Below are 23,811 nucleotides of genomic sequence, written 5' to 3'. Positions count from 1 at the left end.
AAGTGGCTGAACTTTACTCCTTTTGCGCTTCTCCCTCCCCCCCCTCCCTCCCCCCCCCCCCCCCTCCCCCTCCCCCACCCCCCTCCCCCCCCCCCCCCCCCCCCCCCCCCCCCCCCCCCCCCCCCCTCCCTCCCGGGTGCAGCCAGGGGGTTCCGTTCAGGCGCTAACCTTTTCTTCCCAGTTAATGAGTCAGTCTGGGAGGAGGAAGAGCAGCGGTTCCCTGTCCAGTGACCGGGTCGGGCCCTGTGGTTCCCTGTCCAGTGACCGGGTCGGGCCCTGTGGTTCCCTGTCCAGTGACCGGGTCGGGCCCTGTGGTTCCCTGTCCAGTGACCGGGTCGGGCCCTGTGGTTCCCTGTCCAGTGACCGGGTCGGGCCCTGTGGTTCCCTGTCCAGTGACCGGGTCGGGCCCTGTGGTTCCCTGTCCAGTGACCGGGTCGGGCCCTGTCTGGCCACGGCTTGCTGTAATAGTGGTGTGGAGTATATTGCCTATGGGCAATATCAGCGGAGTACAGGTCCATTCTCCTAAGGTCCTATGCTCCAATAGAGTTATAGTAGATAAAGTTGCGAGCAGTGATCTTATAACAAAACCAGGGTAGGGGTCGTTTCAGTTTTCAAATCAGTCACTATAGTGAATAACTCTGGGTATTCAGTCTATATAGTGAATAACTCTGGGTATTCAGTCAATATAGTGAATAACTCTGGGTATTCCATCAATGTAGTGAATAACTCTGGGTATTCAGTCTATATAGTGAATAACTCTGGGTATTCAGTCAATATAGTGAATAACTCTGGGTATTCAGTCAATGTAGTGACTAACTCTGGGTATTCAGTCAATATAGTGAATAACTCTGGGTATTCAGTCGATATAGTGAATAACTCTGGGTATTCAGTCGATATAGTGAATAACTCTGGGTATTCAGTCGATATAGTGAATAACTCTGGGTATTCAGTCTATATAGTGAATAACTCCGGGTATTCAGTCAATATAGTGAATAACTCTGGGTATTCCATCAATGTAGTCAATACCTCTGGGTATTCAGTCTATATAGTTAATAACTCTGGGTATTCAGTCAATGTAGTGAATAACTCTGGGTATTCAGTCTATATAGTGAATAACTCTGGGTATTCAGTCAATGTAGTGAATAACTCTGGGTATTCAGTCTCTATAGTGAATAACTCTGGGTATTCAGTCAATGTAGTGAATAACTCCGGGTATTCAGTCAATATAGTGAATAACTCTAGGTATTCAGTCTATATAGTTAATAACTCTGGGTATTCAGTCAATATAGAAAGTGAATAGAAATATGATGACTACAACACTACGCTATACTGTCAGGAGAAGAGTCCCCTAAGCAAGCTGGTCCTGGGGCTCTGTTCACAAACACAAACAGACCCCACAGAGCCCCAGGACAGCAACACAATTAGACCCAACCAAATCATGAGAAAACAAAAAGATAATTACTTGACACATTGGAAAGAATAACAAAGAAACTGAGCAAACTAGAATGCTATTTGGCCCTAAACAGAGAGTACACAGTGGCAGAATACCTGACCACTGTGACTGACCCAAACTTAAGGAAAGCTTTGACTATGTACAGACTCAGTGAGCATAGCCTTGCTATTGAGAAAGGCCGCCGTAGGCAGACCTGGCTCTCAAGAGAAGACAGGCTATGTGCACACTGCCCACAAAATGAGGTGGAAACTGAGCTGCACTTCCTAACCTCCTGCCAAATGTATGACCATATTAGAGACACATATTTCCCTCAGATTACAAAAATCCACAAAGAATTAGAAAACAAACCAAATTTTGATAAACTTCCATATCAATTGGGTGAATTACCACAGTGTGCCATCACAGCTGCAAGATTTGTGACCTGTTGCCACAAGAAAAGGGCAACCAGTGAAGAACAAACACCATTGTAAATACAACCAATATTTATGTTGATTTATTTTCCCTTTTGTACTTTAACTATTTGCACATTGTTACAACACTGTATATATACATAATATGACATTTGAAATGTCTTTATTCTTTTGGAAATTCTGAGTGTAATGTTTACTGTTAATATTTATTGTTTATTTCACTTTTGTTTACAATCTACTTCACTTGCTTTGGCAATGTTAACACACGTTTCCCATGCCAATAAAGCCCTTAAATTGAATTGAGAGGGGTTGATAGAGAGAGCGAGAGACAGATCTCCTGCTATAGGTCTTATCTCTGAGAGGGGGTCAGGGAGAGGTTAGGACTACAGGAGGTCAGGATGACGGATGATGGGAGTTCAGGAGGTCAGAATGACAGGAGGACAGGATGACAGGAGGTCAGGATGACAGGAGGTCAGAATGACAGGAGGTTAGGATTACAGGAGGACAGGAGGTCAGAATGACAGGAGGACACGATGACAGGAGATCAGGATGACAGGAGGTCAGGATGACAGGAGGTCAGGATGACAGGAGGTCAGGAGGTCAGGAGGTCAGAATGACAGGAGGTCAGAATGACAGGAGGTCAGGAGGTCAGGAGGTCAGAATGACAGGAGGTCAGGATGACAGGAGGTCAGAATGACAGGAGGACAGGAGGTCAGGATGACAGAATGATGAGGTCAGGATGACAGGAGGTCAGGAGGTCAGGAGGACAGGAGGACAGGAGGTCAGAATGACAGGAGGTCAGGAGGTCAGAGTAACAGGAGGTCAGGATGACAGGAGGTCAGGATTACAGTAGGTCAGGAGGACAGGAGGACAGGAGGTCAGAATGACAGGAGGTCAGGAGGTCAGAGTAACAGGAGGTCAGGATGACAGGAGGTCAGGATTACAGTAGGTCAGGATGACAGAATGATGAGGTCAGGATGACAGGAGGTCAGGAGGTCAGGAGGACAGGTAGCCCAAAGCAACTATGCTGTGACATGACTGTCACTGTGTGTGAGTACGCATCGTGTTTGTGGATCTATTTGCGCGTGTGTATGTGAGTGAGTGTGATATAAGTTCCTACTGTACACTATGTGTGAGCCCTGTGTGTTTATGAGCAGGGCAGGGGGCTGCAGCCCCACCATCTGTTTGAACACTGGCACAGGAGAATGCAGTCAGTCTGACACTTATTACAGCCCCATCTCCTCTCCCTCTCTCCCTCTCTCCTCCCCCTCTCTCCCTCTCTCCTCTCCCTCTCCCCCTCTCTCCTCCCCCTCTCTCCCTCTCTCCTCTCTCTCTCCCTCTCTCCTCCCCCTCTCTCCCTCTCTCCTCTCTCTCTCTCCCTCTCTCCCTCTTTCCTCTCCCTCTCTCCATCTCCTCCTCCTCTCTCCCTCTCTCCTCTCCCTCTGTCCCTCTCCTCTCCCTCTCTCCTCCACCTCTCTCCCTCTCCTCCCCTCTCTCCCACTCATCTCCCTCTCTCCTCTCCCTCTCTCCCTCTCTTCTCTCCCTCCCTCTCTCCTCCCCTCTCTCCATCTCTCCTCCCCTTCTCTCTCCTCTCCCTCTCTCCCTCTCCTCCCCCTCTCTCCCTCTCTCCTTTCCCTCTGTCCCTCTCCTCTCCCTCTCTCCTCTCTCTCCCTCTCCATCTCTCTGCCTCTTCCTCCCTCCCTCCCTTCCCATCACTACAAGGAACTAAGGACTGACCTGAGATCAGCCTGACAGGGAGCTGTTTGTTCTTCATGTGCCGGCCCCTCTGCGCTCTCTAGCTGTGTAATTGGTTAATGACTGATGCTATGTTAACACACTCACTTCACTCTCTCTTAATGACAACCCAGACTGTTCTGTTTCATCAACCCCCTAGTCCATACCCAGTGGCTATTCTCAGCAGGGAATGTAATGTACTGCCACTCACAGAAAGTATGTTAGCATGTACTAGAGAGATAATATTTATTGTTTATTTCACTTTTGTTTACTATCTACTTCACTTGCTTTGGCAATGTTAGCACACGTTTCCCATGCCAATAAAGCCCTTAGAGAGAGAGAGAGAGAGAGAGAGAGAGAGAGAGAGAGAGAGAGAGAGAGAGAGGAGAGAGAGAGAGAGAGAGAGAGAGAGAGAGAGAGAGAGAGAGAGAGAGAGAGAGAGAGAGAGAGAGAGAGAGAGAGAGAGAGAGAGAGAGAGAGAGAGAGAGAGAGAGAGAGAGAGAGAAGAGAGAGAGAGAGAGAGAGAGAGAGAGAGAGAGAGAGAGAGAGAGAGAGAGAGAGAGAGAGAGAGAGAGAGAGAGAGAGAGACCTTGGATTCACATGGTGTCTCTCGTCCCCGGTGAACATAATATATGCGTCCCAAATGGCACCCTATTCCTTATATAGTGCCCTGCTTTTGACCAGAGCCCTATGGGCCCTGGCAAGAGTAGTGCCCTACAATGAGAATAGGGTGCCTTTTGGGAAGCACACATTGCCATTCTTTACATTCTTCTGTTCTGACAGCTTTTCAGAAGCCTGGAACGTTCTGTCAGACACATTGACTCAGCGGTGAGCAGCGGCACCCAACTGCCTGCACATGCAGAGGCATTCCATAACACACACACACACACACACACACACACACACACACACACCAACAGATGTGCTGTACGTGTTGCCCAGAGGGATATCTTATTTAGGCAGCCTGCTCTTTCATCTAAGCTATATAAAAAGGTATACAGAGTGAAGTGAAGTGAACTGAAGTTTGTGTATGTATGTGTGTGTGAGTGTAATTTTGTCTCTCTATCAGGCTGGGGGAAGGATGGCTGACTGGGGGAAGGATGGCTGACTGGGGGAAGGATGGCTGACTGGGGGAAGGATGGCTGACTGGGGGAAGGATGGCTGACAGGGGGAAGGATGGCTGACTGGGGGAAGGATGGCTGACTGGGGGAAGGATGGCTGACTGGGGGAAGGATGGCTGACAGGGGGAAGGATGGCTGACAGGGGGAAGGATGGCTGACAGGGGGAAGGATGGCTGACTGGGGGAAGGATGGCTGACTGGGGGAAGGATGGCTGACTGGGGGAAGGATGGCTGACAGGGGGAAGGATGGCTGACTGGGGGAAGGATGGCTGACAGGGGGAAGGATGGCTGACGGGGGAAGGATGGCTGACTGGGGGAAGGATGGCTGACTGGGGGAAGGATGGCTGACTGGGGGAAGGATGGCTGACAGGGGGAAGGATGGCTGACTGGGGAAGGATGGCTGACGGGGGAAGGATGGCTGACTGGGGGAAGGATGGCTGACTGGGGGAAGGATGGCTGACAGGGGAAAGGATGGCTGACAGGGGGAAGGATGGCTGACTGGGGGAAGGATGGCTGACGGGGGAAGGATGGCTGACTGGGGGAAGGATGGCTGACAGGGGGAAGGATGGCTGACATGGGGAAGGATGGCTGACAGGGGGAAGGATGGCTGACTGGGGGAAGGATGGCTGACTGGGGGAAGGATGGCTGACTGGGGGAAGGATGGCTGACAGGGGGAAGGATGGCTGACTGGGGGAAGGATGGCTGACTGGGGGAAGGATGGCTGACTGGGGGAAGGATGGCTGACTGGGGAAAGGATGGCTGACTGGGGGAAGGATGGCTGACTGGGGGAAGGATGGCTGACAGGGGGAAGGATGGCTGACTGCGGGAAGGATGGCTGACAGGGGGAAGGATGGCTGACTGGGGGAAGGATGGCTGGCTGGGGGAAGGATGGCTGACAGGGGGAAGGATGGCTGACTGGGGGAAGGATGGCTGACAGGGGGAAGGATGGCTGACTGGGGGAAGGATGGCTGACTGGATAAAGGATGGCTGACAGGCTGTGTGTTACTGAACTCTGTTGGTCAGTTATTCTATTCTACCTTCACTCTCAGCCAGTTAGTTCAATTGTAGAGACCCACAAGTTAATCATTCTATAGTTGTTGTTTTTTTTAAGTGTGAATATCATATGACATATTACATATTACATAGTACATATTACTTTAACTACGTCAACTAGCCGGTGCCCCCGCACATTGACTCTGCACCGGTACCCCCCTGTATATATAGCCTCCCTACTGTTATTTTATTTTACTTCTGCTCTTTTTTTCTCAACACTTTTTTGTTTTATTCTACTTTTTTATCAAAAAGAAATGCACTGTTGGTTAAGGGCTGTAAGTAAGCATTTCACTGTAATGTCTGCACCTGTTGTATTCGGGGCATGTGGCCAATAAAATGTGATTTGATTTGATCCATGCTGCAGGTTTCCTGGGCCCAGTTGAATGGAATAGAGGTAGTATTAAGACTTACAGGCCATACTGTAGCACTACTGTTCACTAATAGTTCATCACTTGGGAAAACAGGTTTATTTAACCCTACTGGTGATAAATCCCATTGTGCTAGCCAGGTATAAATCCCATTGTGCTAGCCATGTGATAAATCCCATTGTGCTAGCCATGTGATAAATCCCATTGTGCTAGCCAGGTATAAATCCCATTGTGCTAGCCAGGTGATAAATCCCATTGTGCTAGCCAGGTGATAAATCCCATTGTGCTAGCCATGTGATAAATCCCATTGTGCTAGCCAGGTGATAAATCCCATTGTGCTAGCCAGGTGATAAATCCCATTGTGCTAGAGGTGACATTGTGCTAGCCAGGTGATAAATCCCATTGTGCTAGCCAGGTGATAAATCCCATTGTGCTAGCCAGGTGATAAATCCCATTGTGCTAGCCAGGTGATAAATCCCATTGTGCTAGCCAGGTATAAATCCCATTGTGCTAGCCAGGTGATAAATCCCATTGTGCTAGCCAGGTGATAAATCCCATTGTGCTAGCCAGGTGATAAATCCCATTGTGCTAGCCAGGTGTCTTGCCTTATTGATCTAGGCCTAGTCTACCCCTCCCTATCTAGGCCTAGTCTACCCCTCCCTATCTAGGCCTAGTCTACCCCTCCCTATCTAGGCCTAGTCTACCCCTCCCTATCTAGGCCTAGTCTACCCCTCCCTATCTAGGCCTAGTCTACCCCTCCCTATCTAGGCCTAGTCTACCCCTCCCTATCTAGGCCTAGTCTACCCCTCCCTATCTAGGCCTGGTCTACCCCTCCCTATCTAGGCCTGGTCTACCCCTCCCTATCTAGGCCTGGTCTACCCCTCCCTATCTAGGCCTGGTCTACCCCTCCCTATCTAGGCCTAGTCTACCCCTCCCTATCTAGGCCTGGTCTACCCCTCCCTATCTAGGCCTAGTCTACCCCCCCCACTATCTAGGCCTGGTCTACCCTCCTATCTAGGCCTAGTCTACCCCTCCCTATCTAGGCCTAGTCTACCCCTCCCTATCTAGGCCTAGTCTACCCCTCCCTATCTAGGCCTAGTCTACCCCTCCCTATCTAGGCCTAGTCTACCCCCTCCCTATCTAGGCCTAGTCTACCCCTCCCTATCTAGGCCTGATCTACCCCCTCCCTATCTAGGCCTAGTCTACCCCTCCCTATCTAGGCCTAGTCTACCCTCCCTATCTAGGCCTAGTCTACCCCTCCCTATCTAGGCCTAGTCTACCCCTCCCTATCTAGGCCTGATCTACCCCTCCCTATCTAGGCCTGGTCTACCCCTCCCTATCTAGGCCTGGTCTACCCCCCCACTATCTAGGCCTGGTCTACCCCTCCCTATCTAGGCCTAGTCTACCCCTCCCTATCTAGGCCTAGTCTACCCCTCCCTATCTAGGCCTGATCTACCCCTCCCTATCTAGGCCTAGTCTACCCCTCCCTATCTAGGCCTAGTCTACCCCTCCCTATCTAGGCCTGGTCTACCCCCCTATCTAGGCCTAGTCTACCCCTCCCTATCTAGGCCTAGTCTACCCCTCCCTATCTAGGCCTGGTCTACCCCTCCCTATCTAGGCCTAGTCTACCCCTCCCTATCTAGGCCTAGTCTACCCCTCCCTATCTAGGCCTGATCTACCCCTCCCTATCTAGGCCTAGTCTACCCCTCCCTATCTAGGCCTAGTCTACCCCTCCCTATCTAGGCCTGGTCTACCCCTCCCTATCTAGGCCTAGTCTACCCCTCCCTATCTAGGCCTAGTCTGCCCCTCCCTATCTAGGCCTAGTCTACCCCTCCCTATCTAGGCCTGGTCTACCCCTCACCACTGCAGAGGGAAAAGGTCAGTCCAAACTCTACTTACTCTTAAAACTCAGCAACACTGTGACTTACTGCTGGTGCTGTTATTGTGTGAGAATGCAGATCCAGGGGAATACTGATCCAGTGTCCTAATGCAGATCCAGGGGAATACTGATCCAGTGTCCTAATGCAGATCCAGGGGAATACTGATCCAGTGTCCTAATGCAGATCCAGGGGAATACTGATCCAGTGTCCTGCTACTCTGACAGGGATGCAACCTGGATGTACTGCCACTAAGTCACATTGAGATTGACGTCTGTTTTTCAAGCGAGCCCTGAGATGCAACCTGGATGTCACTGAGGGGACCATTACCAAGTAACACTCCTAAAACCCCTGCTCTCTCTGGCCAGAAATAAACAATACACATTACACTCAGAAGTTCCAAAAGAATAAAGACATTCTCTCTCTCTCTCTCACACTTTCTCTCTCTGCCTCTTTCCCTCTCCTCCCCTCCCCTCTCCCCTCCCCCCTCGCTCTCTATCTCCCTTTAAACCCACCAAAGTATGTAGAAAGCTGCAAGCCCCTGGAAACGGGGAACAGACAGTCCTGGTGTGTGATGACCTCCCCCTGGGCTGTTAGGGAACAGAGCTGGAGGTATTATAGTACACGTCCCAAATGGCACCCTGTTCCCTATGTAGTGCACTACTTTTCACCAGAGGCCTATGGGCATAGGGAATAGGGTGCCATTTGCACTGGCTATGAATAACAATGAGCTAGGTACTGCAGGGGTTTTACACACACACAGACAACCAGCTAATTGGCCTTACTGTCAAGACGAGGAGAGAGATGCGAGAAAGAGAGAGAGAGAGAGAGAGAGAGAGAGGCGGTTGGAAGAGAAAGGGATGGAGAGATGAGGGAGAGAGAGGGGCTGGGTGAAGAGGGCAAGAGAGTGATCAAGGTTGTAAGGGAAGTGTGTAACATTTAGTGATTGTACTATGGCAGAGAGAGACAGGCAGTCCTCTGCAGATGGAAATCTCAATACACAAACTACACCATACTGCAGAGCACAGCTGTACCCATCCATCCAGTACATTTTAGTCATTTAGCAGACGCTCTTATCCAGAGCGACTTACAGTTAGTGCATACATTTTCATACTGGCCCCCCGTGGGAAACGAACCCACAACCCTGGCGTTCCAAGCGCCATGCTCTACCAACTGAGCTACAGGGGACTACATCCATCCATCCATCCATCCATTCACCCATCCATCCATCCATCCATCCATCCATCCATCCATCCATCCATTCACCCATCCATCCATCCATCCATCCATCCATCCATCCATCCATCCATCCATCCATCCATCCATCCATCCATCCATCCATCCATCCATCCATTCACCCATCCATCCATCCATCCATTCACCCATCCATCCATTCATCCATCCATACTACATTGTGCTGATAGAATAGAATAGTGATCCATGCAGGTGGGAGTACTGTCGTAGACATCATAAACATCCCTCTTGATGGCGTCCATTTGTTCTCCCACAAAGAAGTGCTTGATGCAACAGGTATACGGCCCAGCGGTGAGGAGAGTGGTTGGAGTGGCGCTTCGCCTGGCAATTATGTGTGATTACCTGACAAAGAGACTCAATTAGAGCCTTGGAAACACAATAAGCACATTGATTACAGTAGACACATCCTGGAAAGAGATGAGTGAAGTGATCAATGAGGCTTTCAACATGTTGGAGAGGAGAGGAGGGGAGAGGAGAGGAGAGGAGAGGAGAGGAGAGGAGAGGAGAGGAGAGGAGAGGAGAGGAGAGGAGAGGAGAGGAGAGGAGAGGAGAGGGAGAGGAGAGGAGAGGAGAGGAGAGGAGAGGAGAGGGAGAGGGAGAGGGAGAGGAGAGGGAGAAGGAGAGGAGGGGAGAGTAAAGGAGTGGAGTGGAGTGGGGATTAGAGGAGAAGAGAGGAGAGGAGAGGGAGAAGGAGAGGAGAGGGAGAGAGGAGAGGAGAGGAGAAGGGAAGAGAGACGTAGAGGATGTGATCTGGGAAGAAGGACTGACGTGGACGGTCTCTGGCAAGGGTGGAATTAGTCCGCGTCCCAAATGGAACCCTATTCCCTTTATTGTGCACTACTTTAGACCAAGGAAATAGAGTTCTGTTTGGGACACAGCCTTGGTTTCCTCAAGCTGCTCCTCCTATTTCAGTGTACCAGTGTTTGGTTTCATTCCAACTCTGTAATGCTGCAGTGATTTGTAAGGGGGGAAAAGTGCTGACCACCATTACCTGTGAATTTGAATGTATTATTATTATTTCTGCAAACGCACAACATCTTTCCTTTGAAATTCAGAATGCATTATTTCCACTTAAAAAAACAACCTCCCTGGCGTGCATTCAAGCACTTTGTCAATACAAGGCTGGGAGGTTGGTGCAAAACAAATGGAGATTTGTTTTGCCAGGGGAGGAGCAGTTAGTTTGTTGGAGTTTGGAAAGAATTCACACAACACTGTAGAGACGTCTCCGGTACGGTTACATGCACATGTATACACTCTTAGAAAAAAGGATTCCAAAAGGGTTCTTTACGGAGGGATAGGGTTCTACCAAGAACCGTTTTGATCAGAAGAACCCCTTTAAGAAGACAAGGGTTTTTTTGTAAGGCAAATGGTTCTACCTAGAACCTTTAACATCCTAAGAACCATTTTTTGAAAGAAAGGGTTCTTTGATGATTCTTTGGAAGGCAAGAAGGGTTCTACACAACACCATATATAATATTTCCCAGCATGCTCTATTGCAGGGAGATTTTCAGAAATGTTTGTTTTACTGTAATATATGTGTTTTACGTGTACATTGACTGGTTGATAAATGTTACGCTACACAAAGATAAATAACATATTTTTCTAATCCAATCTGTTAGTAGTTGGATTTATTGCACCTGTTACTGAGATGGCTGTTCCAATTTAGATGATTGAGGTAGTTCTCAGTATTAAATGTTGCCCTGCCCTGGCAGTCATTCTAAATGCAGGTTGCGGGTGATTAACAATTCCGCTTGTTGGATATCCTAACTCGGGCTGGATTCCAATAGGAATTACACATCACTTTGCAAGCCAGAATAATGTGATTTGCAGGCCTGATGTGGCCTGTAAACCAGGAGATATCTAACACCGCTGTGTTAGGGTATAACTAGGTACTCAGAGAAAGGCCTGAAGATATATGTTCTTGGTAGAACCCTTCATACCCCCTTCATAAAGGGTTCTAGGTAGAACCATAGACAGGGGGTTCTTTGAAGAACCCTCTGCAAAGGGTTCTACCAGCACCAAAAAGGGTTCCCCTATGGGAACAAACCGAAGAACCCTGTATGGTTCTACTTAGCACCTTTCTTTCTAAGAGTGTAGGTCATATCCCTTAAACTGATGGGTCTGAGTGATGGTTGAGATTCTCCTGTCAATATCTCTCCACCAGGTCAATGGGTTAACCATTCATTAAGTCATTGCTGAGTGTGCGTGTGTTTGTCAGTAATCCATGGCTGCTATCGGAAAAACGTGTTTGATTCTCACGACCCAGGGCGTCATCAGTCTGCACCATCCTTCCCCAGCTGTCTCACGACCCAGGGCGTCATCAGTCTGCACCATCCTTCCCCAGCTGTCCCACGACCCAGGGCGTCATCAGTCTGCACCATCCTCCCCCAGTTGTCATCAGGGTATAATGTTTATAGATGGTAGAGGGAGTGTGTTGTGGATTTTGTCAATTTGACTTTAACCCTAATGCATTTATGCTTCTATATAACAGATCTAGCTACCATCTGTTGGTGTTTGACTGGCTTCAGATGTAATACATCAACAGATATTACCGTTAGTTTCATCAATTAGCTTAGTCACGACCTGCCACAGTCTGTACCTAGCTCCTGTACGTTTTAGAGCTAACAATGCAACCCCAGCAGATTCCTCAGAGGGAAACATGTCAAGACAGGGAAAAAGTGCAACCCTAGAAGGTGTGCTATGAAAAGTCTTAATCTTTGCAATGCATTGTTCTGTCTGAATGACATGTGTGACCCACCACCTTGATTCGGTCCTATGTAGCAACATTTGACATGGTTTTTTTATTTATTTTTTTACATTGGATAAAAGTAGAGACTCAGAGCTAGACAATGGTATATCATACACTGCAGTTGAACAGTAATTCTGATTTGAAAGTTGATAAACTTGTAACCCCACTTTTGAGAAAATGGTCCTTGAATGTTTGGGTACTTTTCGACTCTCACCGCATTTGCAATCATACTCTGCTTCCACCGGGCATTCCACTGATTTCAAAACTCGGTCAACTTCTTCCTTGACAATAACACTATTTATCACAGTTTCTTCGCCCATCACTGTCATCAGAAGATCTACAATGTCTGGTTCAATGGAAATGTTTTTACCTAAATCAGGGACTTCCTCATCATCTGATTCCTTTTCAGAGTCAGAGAGAGAGTCAGCGTGGCACGGTCGTCCTCCGGAAAGTGGAGAGCAGTAGCAACACTTTTGGAGTTCTTCATGATATCTTTCAAAAAAAGCCGCAGTAAAAAAGGATTATGTACACATACTGAGCAGCTCATGTTATAGACAGAAACATGCTACATGGCAGACCAATCCGAACTCATCTCTCGGCATGTCCAGCCCATCCATAATCTCAGCCAATCATGGCTAGCGGGAAGGTTCCTGTCTTTTTCCGTGGCTAAACCAACAAGGCTCGTTAATTTATCAATTTTATTCGTATTTACAGATGGCATACAAGTTTGTTATTAAGACACATAAAAAGTTCACATGTTCCAGAAGGCATTTCTGCCAAAAAACGAATTTTGATTTTTTAAAATTGTTTTACTTTCAAATGCCTCTCCTGTGAAGTAGTGACGTGTGACATATGCCTAGCTTCCTGGAACGGGTCACATTTTGGAGGCAAGTTCTGGCAGAGGAGAGAGTTCAGTAATTCCAAAAAGAGAGCACAGGAAAGGATGACATTTCTTCCTACAGTGTCGAAGCTTGAAGGTCATATTCAGCTCAAGGCACCACCAGTTCAACAAAATTTTTTTTGTTGAGAAATCCTCTCTGTCTGTACTGACTGTCAAAGTGAGCTTGGCTACTTTTCCAAATGTCACCCTGTTCCATTTATAGTGCACTACTTTTGACCATAGGGAGTCATGTGGGACGGACCCCTTGTGGGCCAATGGTAAAAGTTAGAATTGGTGCCCATGGCCCGCTAGACCCATACAGGACTTCCTGCCAGCCAGTTTTTCAGTGATCAGACCAGAGGAGAGGAGGTCTGGCATGCAGCTCCAAACGCCGTAGAAGGAGAACACTGTGACTAAATCCCCTTTTGTGTTCTGTGCATATATAAGGACTAGCTTATCAACTCCCAACGGGGCGGAGCTGCCAGATGTTATTGTGAATCACAATGTAGTCTGAGTTTAGGGCTCGGTATGTTTCAAGATGTTTTTTTTGGGGGGGGGGAGTAAGACTATCTCTGTTGCAGGTGTTAGTTCCACAAACAAATCTTTGTCCAAGATCAGAACCCAGTGTTATTTTGGAGGGCTGCTTTTAGAGGTCAAAGTGAAGAGATGTATTGGTCCACCTGTCAGAGTCAATCAAAACTCCTTGGCTCTTATTTGATGTAGTCTGGCCATAGGACGGGATAGACTTGTCAAATACAGATTCTCCGCTACTGACCTGAAAACTCCAGCACCCTGAACTGAAAGACTCCTACTGTAGAGGGTGCGTCCCAAATGGCACCCTATTCCCTACATAGTGCACTACTTTTGACCGCAGCCCTATGGGCCTTGCTCAAAGGTAGTGCACTATGTAGGGTATAGGATGCCACCTGGGACTGAGACTACTCCTGCAGGTCCTTGGGGCTTATCTGAAGCTAGTGGACAGTTTTCTCTCTCTAGTCCAGTAGTTTTATATTCTGTGTGAAGCCTGAACCCGTCTTTATTCAGACCTGTCAGTCAAGGGTGTTCTGTAGTGGAGGGGGAGAGAGAGTGTACCTTGACTACGCCAACTCGGAGAAGACACGGTGAAATCCCATCTTCATCAATCACTCACTGTACTGGGGTTAGACACACACACATACACACGCACAGACTCTCTCTCTGCCTCCCCCCTCTCAACAGGATACTCCATCACCTGGTAGTACTTGTTCCTTGTTAAGAACTGCTGGTCTGAGAAGATCGTCTCTACCTCTTCCTCTGGTTTATACAAACTCAGAAGGTTAATGGCTCCCAGCTCTGCAAGAGACCAGACGGGTCTTGACTAGGGGAGGAGGGAGAAGGTAGTCTGCCATTTTTTCTGACTCTTTGACATTTGAAGGCAGGCTCCACCTGAGGACATACATGAAGAGGTTAGTTCCTGACCTGAGAGGCTGGTACAGACTAGATCAAAGAGACGTGTTCCGTGTAGAACACACAGAATGTTATCCACAGTGAGACGTGTTCCGTGTAGAACACACAGAATGTTATCCACAGTGACCTGGGGAAGATGAGCAGAGGTTAGAGGTCAGGGACTGAGGTTAGGGCAGTGCCGGTCATGACATTTTGTCAGCCGGTGATACAGTGCATTCGGGAAAAGTATTCAGACCCCTTGACTTTTTCCACATTTTGTTACGTTACAGCCTTATTCTAAAATGGATTTAATTGTTTTTTCCCCCTCATCAATATACACACAATACCCCATAATGACAAAGCAAAAACAAAGTTTGGCTAATTAATTACAAATAAAAACGAAAATATCACATTTACATAAGTATTCAGACCCTTTACTCAGTACTTTGTTGAAGCACCTTTGGCAGCGATTACAGCCTCAAGTCTTCTTGGGTATGACGCTACAAGCTTGGCACACCTGTATTTGGGGAGTTTCTCCCATTCTTCTCTGCAGATCCTCTCAAGCTCTGTCAGGTTGGATGGGGAGCGTTGCTGCACAGCTATTTTCAGGTCTCTCCAGAGATGTTATATCGGGTTCAAATCCGGGCTCTGTCTGGGCCACTCAAGGACATTCAGAGACTTGTCCCGAAGGTCGTTGTTCTGTTGGAAGGTGAACCTTCGCCCCAGTCTGAGGTCCTGAGCGCTCTGGAGCAGGTTTTCATCAAGGATCTCTATGTACTTTGCTCCGTTCATCTTTGCCTCGATCCTGACTAGTCTTCCAGTCCCTGCCGCTGAAAAACATCCCCACAGCACGATGCTGCCACCACAATGCTTCACTGTAGGGATGGTGCCAGGTTTCCTCCAGATGTGACGCTTGGCACTCAGGCCAAAGAGTTCAATCTTGGTTTCATCAGACCAGAGAATCTTGTTTCTCATGGTCTGAGAGTCTTTAGGTGCCTTTTGACAAACTCCAAGCGGGCTGTCATGTGCCTTTTACTGAGGAGTGGCTTCCGTCTGGTCACGCTACCATAAAGGCCTGATTGTTGGAGTGCTGCAAAGATGGTTGTCCTTCTAGAAGATTCTCTCATCTCCACAGAGGAACTCTGGAGCTTTGTTATAGTGACCATCGGGTTCTTGGTCACCTCCCTGACCAAGGCCCTTCTCCCCCGATTGTTCAGTTTGGCCGGGCGGCCAGCTCTAGGAAGAGTCTTGGTGGTTCCAAACTTCTTCCATTTAAGAATGATGGAGGCCACTGTGTTCTTGGGGACCTTCAATGCTGCAGAAATTCTTTGGTACCCTTCCCCAGATCTGTGCCTCGACACAATCCTGTCTCGGAGCTCTACAGACAATTCCTTCGACCTCATGGCTTGGTTTTTGCTCTGACATGAACTGTCAACTGTGGGACCTTATATAGACAGGTGTGTGTCTTTCCAAATCATGTACAATCAATTGAATTTCCCACAGGTGGACTCCAATCAAGTTGTAGAAACATCTCAAGGATGATCAATGGAAACAGGATGCACCTGAGGTCAATATCAAGTTTCATAGCAAATGGTCTGAATACTTATGTAAATAAGGTATTTCTGTTTTTTATTTTTAATACATTTGCAAACATTTCTAAAAACCTGTTTTCGCTTTGTCATTATGGGGTGTTGTGTGTAGATTGATGAGGAACATTTTTATTGAATCCATTTCAGAATAAGGCTGTAACGTAACAAAATGTGGAAAAAGTCAAGGGGTCTGAATACTTTCCAAATGCACTGTATGCTTAATTTAGAGTTATTTATGCAACTTTAGTTGTGGTACAAAAGTTAGCCTACATGTTTTAATTTCTAATACATTCTCAGGCTGCATGATGCAACTCTAATGATGATTTGAATAAAGTCTCATGAAAGTCATGAGCTCTGCTCTGTTTCTTATGCAGGCTGCACACACTTCATCAGTCTCTCATTCACAATTTAACAAGCACTTAATATTCTCACCCATCAGACTATTCTCAATTTAATCTGGTCTTTACATATAAAGTGCCTTCAGAAAGCATTCATACCCCTTGACTTATGTGGTCCTCTGTAATTGGTAGAGCATGGCGCTTGTAACGCCAGGGTAGTGGGTTCGATCCCCGGGACCACCCATACGTAAAAATGTATCCGCACATGACTGTAAGTCGCTTTGGATAAAAGCGTCTGCTAAATGGCATATTATTTACATATAAAGTGCCTTCAGAAAGTGTTCATATCCCTTGACTTATTGTACATTTTTGTTGTGTTACAGCCTGAATTCAAAATGGATTAAATATATTATTTTTCTCACCCAGCTACACACAATACGCCATAATGACAAAGTTATTTTTTTGTTTAAAAAAATTATGTTTTTTGCTAATCTATTTAAAATTAAATACAGAAATATCACATTTACATAAGTATTCACACCCCGAGTCAATACATGTTAGAATCACTATTGGCAGCGATTACCACTGTAAGTCTTTCTGGGTAAGTCTCTAAGAGCTTTGCACACCTGGGTTGTACAATATTTTCACATTATTCTTTTTAATATTCTTCAAGCTCTGTCAAGATGGTTGTTGATCATTGCTTGACAACCATTTTAAAGTCTTGACATAGATTTTCAAGCCGATGTAGCCCTTTCCTGCAGTCAGTGACCAAAGGCGCCCTCTTTGGCCTCATGGGTGGAATGTTATTAATATTTGTCATAATTTCATAATTAATTAATAGTAATAAATCCATTAAAAATTACGACGAAAATCCGGTGTTTACGTCTTCTGTGATGTATATAAAGTGGAATATTGGGATGCAAACTCAAAATTGAATACATTTCAACTCTATATCTGACATGGTACAGGTGTCTTCTTTTTTGTAAGCCCATAACCATGTGTGTGAGGTGTATACTTTTGTTTCAAAGTAGATTTGTTTAAGAGTACCAAGAATCACTCTGTGTGACCCTGATTTAGCACACTGCAGTAAAATGTTAAGTCAAAACTGTAATTAGGCCACTCAGGAACATTCAATGTCGTGTTGGTTAGCAACTCCAGTGTATATCTGGCCTTGTGTTTTAGGTTGTTGTCCTGCTGAAAGGTGAATTTGTCTCCCAGTGTCTGGCGGAATGCAGACTGAACCAGATTTTCCTCTAAGATTTTGCCTGTGCTTAGCTCTATTCCGTTTCTTTTTATCCTAAAAATCTCCCTAGTCGTTGCCCGATGACAAGCATCCCCATAACATGATGCAGCCACCACCATGCTTGAAAATACGAAGAGTGGTATTCAGTGATGTGTTCCAAACAGAACAGTTTGTATTCAGGACATAAAAGTTAATTCCTTTGCCACATTTTTTGCGGTTTTATTTTTTGTGCTTTATTGCAAACAGGATGCATGTTTTGGAATATTTTTATTCTGTACAGGCTTCCTTCTTTTCACTCTGTCATTTGGGTTAGTTTTGTGGAGTAACTAAAATATTGTTGATCCATCCTCAGTTATCTCATATCACAGCCATTAAACTCTTTAACTGTTGGCCTCATGGTGAAATCCCTGAGCAGTTTCCTTCCTCTCCGGCAACTGAATTAAGAAGGACGCCTGTATCTTTGTAGTGACTGGGTGAATTGATACACCATCCAAAGTGTAATTAATAACCTCACCATGCTCAAAGGGATGTCTGTTTTATTGTTTTTTTTAACCAATCTACCAATAGGTGCCCTTCTTTGCGAGGCATTGGAAAATCTCCCTGGTCTTTGTGGTTGAATCTGTTTGAAATTCACTGCTCGACTGAGGGACCTTACAGATAATTGTATGTGTGGGGTACATAAATTAGGTAGTCATTCAATAATCATGTTAAACACTATTAAACACACATTCACAGAGTGTGCAATAATAATATTATATGACTTGTTAAGCAAATCTTTACTTCAGAACTTATTTATGCTTGCCGTAACGAAGGGGTTGAATACTTATTGACTTAAGACATTTCAGCTTTTCATTTGTAATTAATTGTAAACATTTCAAAAAACATAATTCGACTTTTACATTATGGGGTAATGTTTGTAGACCAGTGACACAAAACACCAATGTAATCAATTTTAAATTCAGGCTGTAAGACAACAAAATGTGGAAAAATAATGTTTATTTATTTAGAATGGTCCACAAAAACAAAACATCTCATCCGTAGCCTGCACTGGCATAGCAAATGGGGTTACGTGCTGTTACGTTTTTAATATGCCAGGTTATTTAAGAATTGAGCAATAAATATAGCAGCACGACAAAGCTTGGATCCTCTTTTAAAATAGTGTCCGGTCAAAACTCTGTTTTCACACGCGATTGTGCAATGACATGTTTCACTAGGCTCTGTAGGCTATGGGCTCTCCATCCCTGTTCCAGGGGTCTTGGGCCTGTAGGCTATGGGCTCTCCATCCCTGTTCCAGGGGTCTTGGGCCTGTAGGCTATGGGCTCTCCATCCCTGTTCCAGGGGTCTTGGGCCTGTAGGCTATGGGCTCTCCAACCCTGTTCCAGGGGTCTTGGGCCTGTAGGCTATGGGCTCTCCAACCCTGTTCCAGGGGTCTTGGGCCTGTAGGCTATGGGCTCTCCAACCCTGTTCCAGGGGTCTTGGGCCTGTAGGCTATGGGCTCTCCAACCCTGTTCCAGGGGTCTTGGGCCTGTAGGCTATGGGCTCTCCAACCCTGTTCCAGGGGTCTTGGGCCTGTAGGCTATGGGCTCTCCATCCCTGTTCCAGGGGTCTTGGGCCTGTAGGTTATGGGCTCTCCATCCCTGTTCCAGGGGTCTTGGGCCTGTAGGCTATGGGCTCTCCATCCCTGTTCCAGGGGTCTTGGGCCTGTAGGCTATGGGCTCTCCATCCCTGTTCCAGGGGTCTTGGGCCTGTAGGCTATGGGCTCTCCATCCCTGTTCCAGGGGTCTTGGGCCTATAGGCTATGGGCTCTCCATCCCTGTTCCAGGGGTCTTGGGCCTGTAGGCTATGGGCTCTCCAACCCTGTTCCACGGGTCTTGGGCCTGTAGGCTATGGGCTCTCCATCCCTGTCCCAAGGGTCTTGGACCTGTAGGCTATGGGCTCTCCATCTCTGTTCCAGGGGTCTTGGGCCTGTAGGTTACGTTTGGAGTTATTTGGCCACTTTAGTTGTGATACAAACCTTCTCAAAACATACAGGCCTATGGGCTAGGGTTAGGCTGTACACGCTGGCCATCATTCACAAGTCATAATATTCTTATCCATCCGACTATTCTCTATTTAATATTGTCTTTACATATACTGAATAATGTATGTGCGAAATTAGTTTAGATTTTCGAAAGCATTTGCATTGATGTCAGAGTGATTAGAGGGACAATAGAGTGCTGAGTACCAGGCAGTTAGCAAGTTTGGTAGGCTACTAATGACCAGCAGCAGCATCAGAGCGCGGTTTTGAGAAGCCTAGTTACCGTGACTCAACGGTCACCAGGAATCTGACTGCGGTCATGACTCGTGACTGCCGGTATGGCGGTAACACGGTCACCTTAAAAGCCTTAACCTGGGTAAGATGAGCAGAGGTTAGAGGTCAGGGACTGTTAGCTGTCAGATGAGGAGGTAGGTTAGAGGTCAGGGACTGTTAGCTGTCAGATGAGGAGGTAGGTTAGAGGTCAGGGACTGTTAGCTGTCAGAGGAGGTAGGTTAGAGGTCAGGGACTGTTAGCTGTCAGATGAGGAGGTAGGTTAGAGGTCAGGGACTGTTAGCTGTCAGATGAGGAGGTAGGTTAGAGGTCAGGGTCTGTTAGCTGTCAGATGAGGAGGTAGGTTAGAGGTCAGGGACTGTTAGCTGTCAGATGAGGAGGTAGGTTAGAGGTCAGGGTCTGTTAGCTGTCAGATGAGGAGGTAGGTTAGAGGTCAGGGACTGTTAGCTGTCAGATGAGGAGGTTAGAGGTCAGGGACTGTTAGCTGTCAGATGAGGAGGTAGGTTAGAGGTCAGGGACTGTTAGCTGTCAGATGAGGAGGTAGGTTAGAGGTCAGGGTCTGTTAGCAGTCAGATGAGGAGGTAGGTTAGAGGTCAGGGACTGGTAGCTGTCAGATGAGGAGGTTAGAGGTCAGGGACTGTTAGCTGTCAGATGAGGAGGTTAGAGGTCAGGGACTGTTAGCTGTCAGATGAGGAGGTAGGTTAGAGGTCAGGGACTGTTAGCTGTCAGATGAGGGAGGTTAGAGGTCAGGGTCTATTAGCTGTCAGATGAGGTAGGTAGGTTAGAGGTCAGGGACTGTTAGCTGTCAGATGAGGAGGTAGGTTAGAGGTCAGGGACTGTTAGCTGTCAGATGAGGAGGTAGGTTAGAGGTCAGGGACTGTTAGCTGTCAGATGAGGAGGTAGGTTAGAGGTCAGGGACTGTTAGCTGTCAGATGAGGAGGTAGGTTAGAGGTCAGGGACTGTTAGCTGTCAGATGAGGAGGAGGTTAGAGGTCAGGGACTGTTAGCTGTCAGATGAGGAGGTAGGTTAGAGGTCAGGGACTGTAGCTGTCAGATGAGGAGGTTAGAGGTCAGGGACTGTTAGCTGTCAGATGAGGAGTAGGTTAGAGGTCAGGGACTGTTAGCTGTCAGATGAGGAGGTAGGTTAGAGGTCAGGGACTGTTAGCTGTCAGATGAGGAGGTAGGTTAGAGGTCAGGGACTGTTAGCTGTCAGATGAGGAGGTAGGTTAGAGGTCAGGGACTGTTAGCTGTCAGATGAGGAGGTAGGTTAGAGGTCAGGGACTGTTAGCTGTCAGATGAGGAGGTAGGTTAGAGGTCAGGGACTGTTAGCTGTCAGATGAGGAGGTAGGTTAGAGGTCAGGGACTGTTAGCTGTCAGATGAGGAGGTTAGAGGTCAGGGACTGTTAGCTGTCAGATGAGGAGGTAGGTTAGAGGTCAGGGACTGTTAGCTGTCAGATGAGGAGGGAGGTTAGAGGTCAGGGACTGTTAGCAGTCAGATGAGGAGGTTAGAGGTCAGGGACTGTTAGCTGTCAGATGAGGAGGTAGGTTAGAGGTCAGGGACTGTTAGCTGTCAGATGAGGAGGTTAGAGGTCAGGGACTGTTAGCTGTCAGATGAGGAGGTAGGTTAGAGGTCAGGGACTGTTAGCTGTCAGATGAGGAGGTAGGTTAGAGGTCAGGGTCTGTTAGCTGTCAGATGAGGAGGTAGGTTAGAGGTCAGGGACTGTTAGCTGTCAGATGAGGAGGTAGGTTAGAGGTCAGGGACTGTTAGCTGTCAGATGAGGAGGTAGGTTAGAGGTCAGGGACTGTTAGCTGTCAGATGAGAGAGGTTAGAGGTCAGGGTCTGTTAGCTGTCAGATGAGGAGGTAGGTTAGAGGTCAGGACTGTTAGCTGTCAGATGAGGAGGTAGGTTAGAGGTCAGGGACTGTTAGCTGTCAGATGAGGAGGTAGGTTAGAGGTCAGGGACTGTTAGCTGTCAGATGAGGAGGTAGGTTAGAGGTCAGGGACTGGTAGCTGTCAGATGAGGAGGTAGGTTAGAGGTCAGGGACTGTTAGCAGTCAGATGAGGAGGTAGGTTAGAGGTCAGGGACTGTTAGCTGTCAGATGAGGAGGTAGGTTAGAGGTCAGGGACTGTTAGCTGTCAGATGAGGAGGGAGGTTAGAGGTCAGGGACTGTTAGCTGTCAGATGAGGAGGTAGGTTAGAGGTCAGGGTCTGTTAGCTGTCAGATGAGGAGGTAGGTTAGAGGTCAGGGACTGTTAGCTGTCAGATGAGGAGGTAGGTTAGAGGTCAGGGACTGTTAGCTGTCAGATGAGGAGGTAGGGTAGAGGTCAGGGACTGTTAGCTGTCAGATGAGGAGGTAGGTTAGAGGTCAGGGACTGTTAGCTGTCAGATGAGGAGGTAGGTTAGAGGTCAGGGACTGTTAGCTGTCAGATGAGGAGGTAGGTTAGAGGTCAGGGACTGGTAGCTGTCAGATGAGGAGGTAGGTTAGAGGTCAGGGACTGGTAGCTGTCAGATGAGGAGGTAGGTTAGAGGTCAGGGACTGGTAGCTGTCAGATGAGGAGGTAGGTTAGAGGTCAGGGACTGTTAGCTGTCAGATGAGGAGGTTAGAGGTCAGGGACTGTTAGCTGTCAGATGAGGAGGTAGGTTAGAGGTCAGGGACTGTTAGCTGTCAGATGAGGAGGTAGGTTAGAGGTCAGGGACTGTTAGCTGTCAGATGAGGAGGTAGGTTAGAGGTCAGGGACTGTTAGCTGTCAGATGAGGAGGTAGGTTCATCTACCTCCCCTCTATCTCTACCAGACCTACCTCTACTTTCCTCCCTCTCTAAAGTAGCTGGCAGCTGACGGCTGGTGATGACCATCATCCATTGATCTACCTCCCTCTCTGTATAGTATGATGTACTACACAGCAGGGTTCTTCAATTCCGGTCCTGGAGGGCCCGAAACACTTCTGTTTTTTATTTCTACCTGGTAGTTAATTGCACTCACCTGATGTCCCAGGTCTGAATTAGCCCCTGATTAGAAGGAGAGGATGGAAAAACAGAGGTGTTTCGGCCCTCCAGGACCGGAATTGAAGAACCCTGTACTACAGTATCCTACAGTACAATATATCTGGTTGTATCTTACTAAGGAGGTTCCTGAAGGTAACATAGTGGTGTCCCATCCATCTCCTTACCAATACATTCTCTACAGAATCTGGCGATTGACTGCCATTGGCTGGATGTAAAGGTGCTCCGAGCCAATAACAGAAGCCAGTCCTTTGTGGTTCCCACTGGACTGGGCCCAGAGTTCGGCAAATCACTGTTTTCTGATACCGAGACATTTATTGGATGTCCAACTGTGCATTTAGTAACTGCCACATGATAGACTGTATCTCATTTGGTGTACTTGTTGATGACAAATGGTGTTGTGGCCCTTTTTATAGCAATGATTTGATTTGTGCCCTGTTGTATATTTCCCCTGAGGCTAGAACAGGGCTGCCTGCAACAAAACCTCTATATGAAACGCTTGTCTAGAAAACAAGCCAATCACCTAGTTTCGGTTGTTGGTTGATTAGAATCTTTGGCCTTTGCAGCCACAGCTGCAAGACTCCACTCAGAAGAACTGTAGTTATAAATGTAAAATCTCCACTCTGCCTGATTTCATCTATTGATCATCTTCTATGAGAGCAAGGTGCCTTCTTAATAAACGACACATCTCAGCACAACGATGAACTCAAGTCTAGTTATTAGTGTCAGGGAAGTGCTGCCCCTTTAACAAGCACAGGAACTTTAATCAACCTCTACGGGATCGGTGTCCCGTATACGGGACGGTTGAGCTAACGTGCGCTAATGTGATTAGCATGACTGTTGTAAGTAACAGCAAACTTTCCAGGACATAGACATGTCTTACATGGGCAGAAAGCTTAAATTCTTGTTAATCTTAACTGCACTGTCCAATTTACAGTAGCTATTACAGTGACAACATACCACGCTATTGTTTGAGCAGAGTGAACAACAACAAAAAACGAATCACGGCA

The 23,811-nt window shown here is 47.2% G+C and overlaps 1 protein-coding gene and 1 non-coding gene across 8 annotated transcripts in view; one reads left to right on the top strand and one right to left on the bottom strand.

The window, feature by feature from the left end:
* Nucleotides 1-23,811, top strand: part of grip1 (glutamate receptor interacting protein 1) — a 451,333-nt gene that overhangs the window by 81,967 nt on the left and 345,555 nt on the right. The gene's annotated exons all lie outside the window — the stretch shown is intronic.
* trnap-ugg lies at nt 9,129-9,203 on the bottom strand. Its single transcript has one exon. It is a non-coding gene; the product is annotated as a tRNA-Pro (tRNA).

The sequence above is a fragment of the Coregonus clupeaformis genome, chromosome 4 (genome assembly GCF_020615455.1).
Source record: "Coregonus clupeaformis isolate EN_2021a chromosome 4, ASM2061545v1, whole genome shotgun sequence".
In the NCBI taxonomy this organism is placed as follows: domain Eukaryota; kingdom Metazoa; phylum Chordata; class Actinopteri; order Salmoniformes; family Salmonidae; genus Coregonus; species Coregonus clupeaformis.
Note: the sequence above shows the minus strand (reverse complement) of the source record. Positions and strands in the feature narration are given on the sequence as shown.